The 7,032-nt window shown below is 39.6% G+C and overlaps 1 pseudogene; it reads right to left on the bottom strand.

Annotated features, from left to right (window-relative positions):
• Nucleotides 1-5,771: 5,771 nt before the first annotated feature.
• On the bottom strand, nt 5,772-6,700 carry LOC119511325 (annotated as a pseudogene).
• Between the last annotated feature and the right edge of the window lie 332 nt (nt 6,701-7,032).

The following is a 7,032-nucleotide window of genomic DNA, read 5'->3' on the forward strand; positions in this document are numbered from 1 at the left end:
CTATAAATAATTCCACATATATATGCTTGTCCAATCAAAAATTTGGAAATCATTCATAATTCCTCCCATATCTCATTCCCTATTAGCAGATCACGTCAGCTCACCCTCCAAAACATAGTTCTACAAACTCCACCAAGATCTGTCTTCCTGGTATATTAGTTTCACAGATGCTAAAACAGATACCATAGTGGGTTGGCTTGAACAATGGGAATTTATTGGCTCACAGTTTTGAGGCCAAGAGAAGTCCACAATCAAGGTATCAGCAGGGTGATGCTTTCTCTCCAAAGCATGTGGCATTCTGGAGCTGGCTGCCAGCAATTGCTGGTGCTTGGCTTGTCCATCACATGGCAACGCACATGGTGGCATCATCTCCTTTCTCATCCAGATTCCTTTGATTTTGAGCTTCTGGCTGCTCCCCTGGCTTCCTTTTCTGTGTCCTATTTCCTTTGCTTATATGGACTGCAACCCATCCTCACTGTTTGGGCACACCTCAACTAATAACATATTCAAAGTTCCTATTTTCAGATGGGCTTATTTCCAGATGACTAGGAAATGAGCCTGAACTTTCCTTTAGTGAGGGACATGATTCAATCCCCAACAGATATGTTATTGTAAATTTCCTAGTAAATCACCTTACCTCTTACCTGGAAGACTGCAGTCATCTTCTCCCTGATCTCTCTTCGTTCACTCAACTGCTCCATCCCATTATGAACAGAGCAACCACGATGATCTTTATAACATACAAATCAGATTATGTTATTCTACACCTCAGAACTTCACCATGATTTCCCAATTCCTAGCTTCCTTAGCAGGACCAATACAATATCCTGTAAAATCCAGCTCATATCCCATTCTCACTTTACCACAATCACCTCAGCCTCCTTTCCACTTCCTTCAAACACCACAGTGTTCCTGAGTGTCTTTGTATTCACCATTCCCACTGAATGGAAAATTTTCTATGTCCTTTCCATGCCTGATTCCCTCCTCTCTTATCTCAGCTTAAGTCAACTTCTAAAGAAATAGCTTCCAGGACTACCCTGTCTATAGACTATTCTTCCAAAAATCCAGCTGTTGTCTATCAAAAATTTTGTTTTTATTTCATAGCTCACCTCTCACAATCTGTTATCTTGCTAATTTATTTGCTAATCTATTTCTCTCAATTTAGAATGAAAGCAAGAAAATCTCTGCCTTGTACCCCACTGTGTCTCTAGCACTTAGTATACTGGTACAAAGTATATGCTTAGTAAGTCTTCCTTGAATAAATAAATAAATAAACATAAAAGCCCCACAATGGAAGATTAAGTAAACTATGCTTCACTTAGACTCTGTGATATTATGAAGCCATTACAGGTTACATTTATGAAGAATTTGTAATTGGATGGCAAACTGGGTATGTAGTAAAGCAGAAGAGACTCTTTGCCAATCCTAACATCCATTCTCCCCTTCCTCCATAAGAACAGCACAGAACCCTGATTTTCAGTTGAACACAATTCCACACAGAATAAAAAGATTATAGTTTCCTGCCACCCTTGCCATTAAAAGTGGCATGTGACCAAGTTCTGTTTAGTAAGATGAAAGCAGAATGCTGTGTGGCAGTCTTGGGAAATCTCCTTAAAAGGGAGAGGGGTTAGTTTACCCCCAACCCTTCCCTGTTCTAGCCTTTTAGAATATTCATGAAATGCTAGACCTGTGTTATACAGTCTGGCATCTACTCTTCACATATGGCTATTGAGATTTAATGTATTGAAATGAAATAAAATTTAAAATTCAGTTCTTTTGTCACATGAGCCCTATTTCAAGTGCTCAAAAACCACTAACATATTGGAAAGCACAGATACAGAACATCTCCATTGTGGCAAAAAGTCCTATTGGGCAGCACTGGTATAGAACACTAGCAGCTGTTTGGGGTCATGAAGTTGATGCTGCATTACTGTGCCGGTTTGAATGTATTGTGTCCCCCAAATGCCATTATCTTTGTGGTTTTGTGGGACAGACTTTTGGTGCTGATTAGATTTGCTTGGAATGTGCCCCAACCAGCTGTGGGTGGTGACTCTGGTGGGATAGTCCCATGGAGGCATGGTGCTGCCCATTCAGGGCGGGCCTTGATCAGGGGAGCCATATAAACGTGCTGACTCAGAGAGACTGAATGGAGTGCAGCTGTGAGTGACGTTTTGAAGAAGAGCAAGCTTGCTAGAGAGGAACGTCCTGGGAGAAAGCCATTTTGAAACCAGAACTTTGGAGCAGACGCCAGCCATGTGCCTTCCCAGCTAACAGAGGTTTTCCGGACGCCATTGGCCATCCTCCAGTGAAGGTACCCGATTACTGATGTGTTACTTTGGATACTTTATGGCCTTAAGACTGTAACTGTATAGCCAAATAAACCCCCCTTTTTATAAAAGCCAATCCATCTCTGGTGTTTTGCATTCCGCAGCATTAGCAAACTAAAACAATTACAAAAATGGAAGTGTCTGTATTTCTAGTAATCTTGTGGGCCTCCAAAACAGTACTGGAATTTCTCTCTCTACTTCTGTATTTCATTAAGATGCTTTTTTCTCTCACACATGATCAAACCTTGTCTTAAGGATACAAATAATACATGGGAAAGGAATACAAAATATATATGCAGAGTAGTTTGCTGCACTCTACCAATTTTTCTATGAAGAAATCATGTTATATATTATCTTAAAATATGTTATTTTATATATTGAGGCAGAATCACAGTCAAGGTCTGAAAACATGGCCTCAGCAATGCTAAGTTGTATGACTAGATTCTTACTCCTTCTGGGAATTGAAAAGCATCTTTAAATTTTCCCAACATTCTCTGTCTCTTAAAACAAAGATAAAATGCTTTCCTTTAATTCCTGGTTTTTTCCAGGAAGACCAGAACAAGTGAGTAATTAGCTCTCAATAGACCTACCAAGATTCAACCCTCAGTAGGTGAAGTAATCCCTGAGAATTTTGACAGTTCAGTTACAGTAGATATTATCTGCCCAGGTATTATCCAGTGACTCAGAGTTCACTGATGATGTTCTTTCAGTTTCTCTTGAGAAAGTGAGGAATACAAATCTGCATATGAATAAGGGGCTACAAACCTAAAATCCTAGCCTGCTATAATATGAGTATCAGAAAGAAGGGAGGGGAGCTCTGCTGAGTTTGGCTCTGAACCAAATGCTTTAGGATACATATTAACAAAACATGAGTTTCAGCATAAAACAACTCACAGAAATGATATTACAATCAATGTTTAACAATATTTATTGAGCATCTACAATATGCGATACACTGTGCCGGGCACTCAAAAGAAATTAAGTAAAGAAATACAAAGAAGAGATTGTTTAGTCCAGAGTAGCTTCTAAACATAAGGGTGGAAGTTTAGTAGCATCAAGTTTGGGCCTATTTTGAGTGGATCTACAAGCCAGAAAGAAGATCAGTGGGTGAACATGAACAAAGGCTTCATGCAAAATAAAAATTGGCACCAGCACTAAATTATAAGGATGATGGTTAATATTTATTAAGCATTCATTTTGTACTGGTTTCCTTGCTGAAATGTTTTACATGCATGTCTCATTTAATATCCAAAACAATGTTGTAAGTTTCATACAATTGTTAATCTTATTATATTTATGGAAAATGGTTATTCTGAGAAGTTAATTTACATGGCTCTTGGAGTAGCTGATACTCACTTGGAACAGCCCATTGAAATTCAGAGGCTGAGTTATTGAAATTCAGAGGCTGAGTTATTAAAATTTTCACAGAAAGACATGCAGTCACCACCAAGAAAGTGCCCCAAAAGAATTTGTAAGAGTTGATATAGAAGGGACTGCCACATGGGCCTAGAGGGTTGTTTATTCAACAAGCACTTATGCAACATCAACTAAGTGCATAATATTTAGAGCTGTAAAGAAGAAGGATAAACAGGTCTTCTCTGGAGGGCTTACAGTCTAGTGAGGGAGAAACAATATAAAATAATTACAATCAAAATAATAAGGACAATGATAAAGGTAGGAAAAAAATGGACATGGACAGCAGTTACAAAATCAACCCAAAGAGGAGGGAGGACAGAGAAGGCATTATAAAAGAGGTGATTGTGACATGGGTCTTCAAGGATGCATGGAATTTTGCCATATGGAAAAAGGAGGTAAAGTCATTCCAGGCAGAAGCAGCAGCATTTTCTTGAGATTTACTGATGGCCAATCATGGGGACAATCATGGGGACAACAAAGGAATTGTCTTTAAAGCCCAGTAATTTTTAAATAAGCATTTCACCTATACCCTCATTGAGCACCTCCAGGAGAAAGGGGAAAGGACCTCATGTCTACTAGCACAGCCGTGGTGCTCCATCTCTCTGTAGGGAACTGGCCTGCATTATGTCATCTCATCAGTTAGGAGAAATAGAGGGATAGAGTGCACATTCAAAGCCAGCATCTAAATCCAATCCCATACTCTTTGCAGTAAATCCTGCAGCCTTCTAAGAGTAGAATGAAAGGGGCTTATATTACAATATCCTTTAAATTGTTCATGATGACATGTTGTAGTTGGGTGAGGTTGAAGTAATGAGAGGTGCCATAACAATGTAGACACAGTCATATTATCTCACTTCACCAAGAAACACTAATAGGGATTAAAGGAAATGGACTTTCTATGGCCACTTAGAATAAAGAGCAGAGATATGAAGTAGAATCATGCCTGGGCAGTATTTCTTTCCCCTCCATTCTTCACGTTAGGCCTAATGAGCATTTTCTAACCTTCTGCATTTTATTATATCTAGACAGGACTAACAGTGATCTTTATGTTAAAATGTTCGACTTGGTCTTTCCCTATTGATGGGTATAATCATTGTCATTTTGATATTTATTTACTTAGTATTTAGTTTTGTTCATGGCTGCTGGACATAAGGAGAAGACCCAGGGCATTAATAGACCATTCTTTGTACCAACATGTAAGAAGAGCTGAAATTCTTCCAGGGTTTCTGGCACTCATGATCAGATGGTCTATGGTACATAATGAAAAGAAACAACAAGAAAAATACAAAGAATATTAGAAAACTATAAAATTCCTTGCACCTCTCATTACTTCAACCTCACCCCACTGCCATATGTCATCATGAACAATTTAAAGGATATTGTAATATAAGCCCCTTTCATCTACTCTTAGAAGGCTGCAGGATTTACTGCAAAGAGTAGGGGATTGGATTTAGATGCATGTAGTTTCAAATCCTCATTGGAAGCAGGTTAGTATCCTCCCTCCCCAAATCTCCCCTAATAATTCTTATGGTTAGTTTTGTGGGGTTTTCAAAATAAAATGTGGATTGTTAGCATAAGGGAATTAAAAGGAGATAATGGAGGGAAGGAAAGAAAATAGGAGGGAGGAAGGAAGGACAAAAGGAAAGAAAGGAGAGAAAAAAGAAGGAAGGAAGGAAAAACAAAGGATGAATTGTGCACAGAAAAAGGGATTTTCACCTTTGTAAACATACATCAAAATGTTCTCCTTTGCATTTGCACTTGATTGAGCCTTCATTTTATCAAATTCCATGATAGTGGTGGGTATCTGGAGCCAATCAAGTTTCCTAAGTTTCAGCAAGACAACTTGAACTCTATCCTTGGACTATTACACAAAGATACCAGGGAGTCTTTATTTACTAAGGAGAATCACAACAGCTATAAATTTAGTTCTTGTTTCTGTAGCTGTGATTTTTGAACCTCTTACTGAAATTAAAATCCATTTAAAGAACAACAGAATCAGTTGAAAATTTTATCACTTTCCTCCATTCACTATATCTCTGAGTTCTCTTTCCTGCCCCACAACCTCCATATGGCATTTTTCACCTCTGCATTTCTGAGTGTGTAGATGATGGAGTTCAGCATGGGGGTGGTCACCATGTAGAACACAGCCACCGTTTTGTCCACAGTGAAGGTACAAGATGGCTGCATGTAGAAGAAGATGACAGGCCCAAAGAACAAGGTGACTACCATGATGTGGGAGGCACAGGTAGAGAGGGCTTTGCGCCTCCCCTCTGCAAAATGGTTCCTCAGGTGGACCAGGATGAAAATATAGGAGGACACCAAAACAAAGAAGGAGAATACAGTGAATAAGCCACTGCTGGCAAACAAAATAACCTCCTCCACAATGGTGTCGGTGCAGGCAAGCTTGAGTAATGGCTGGAGGTCACAGAAGTAGTAGCCAATCACATTGGGGCCACAAAAGGGCAACTGGATGATGAAGAAAATCTGAATTATGGAGTGTAAAAAGCCCCCAAGCCAGGAACCAGCACCTAGTACTGAATACAGTTGATGGCTCATAATGGTCGTATAATGAAGAGGCTTGCGGATGGCCACATAATGGCCATAAGCCATCACCACCAGCAAAAGTGTCTCAGTGACCCCAACGAAATGGAAGAAGAAGATTTGAACCACACAGCCCTCCAGGGACATGGTCTTAAACTTGGTGAGTAAGTCTGCAATGAATTTAGGGACAATAGTAGAGGAGAAACTAATCTCCACCAGGTACAGGAAGCTAAGGAAAAAGTACATGGGGGAATGCAGACTCTTGCTGTTGCTGACCGTGAGGACAATGAGTCCATTGCCTCCCCCCCCATGGCCAGGTACACAAGAAGAAACACCACAAAGCACACTCTCTGCACCTCTGGATCCTGGAAAAGGCAAGTAAAAATTAACTCAGTCATGTTATTTGAACTGGCCATCGATTCCACATGGGGAAGGTGATCTCATAGAAGAGCCCTGTGACAAAACAAATGCAATCATAACATCAATCTCTCCTGTTTGTTTATTACTTGACAGTTCATAGAATCCTTTCACACTTACAATCTGACTGATATTTTTAGTCAGTCATATGGTAAATGGGTATTCCTTTGGTGCTCTCTTACCTACTCTATGCAAGGTGCCATTCAAGAAATGTCAGTTTTTCCATGGTCCTCATATTACAAATAAGAAAAATGAGACTCAAAGGGGTTGTGAATTAACCAAGTCTACCTGTAAGGAGTGGACGTAGAACTAGAACTAGATCATTTTATTC

Source organism: Choloepus didactylus, chromosome 16 (genome assembly GCF_015220235.1).
Source record: "Choloepus didactylus isolate mChoDid1 chromosome 16, mChoDid1.pri, whole genome shotgun sequence".
NCBI lineage: Eukaryota > Metazoa > Chordata > Mammalia > Pilosa > Megalonychidae > Choloepus > Choloepus didactylus.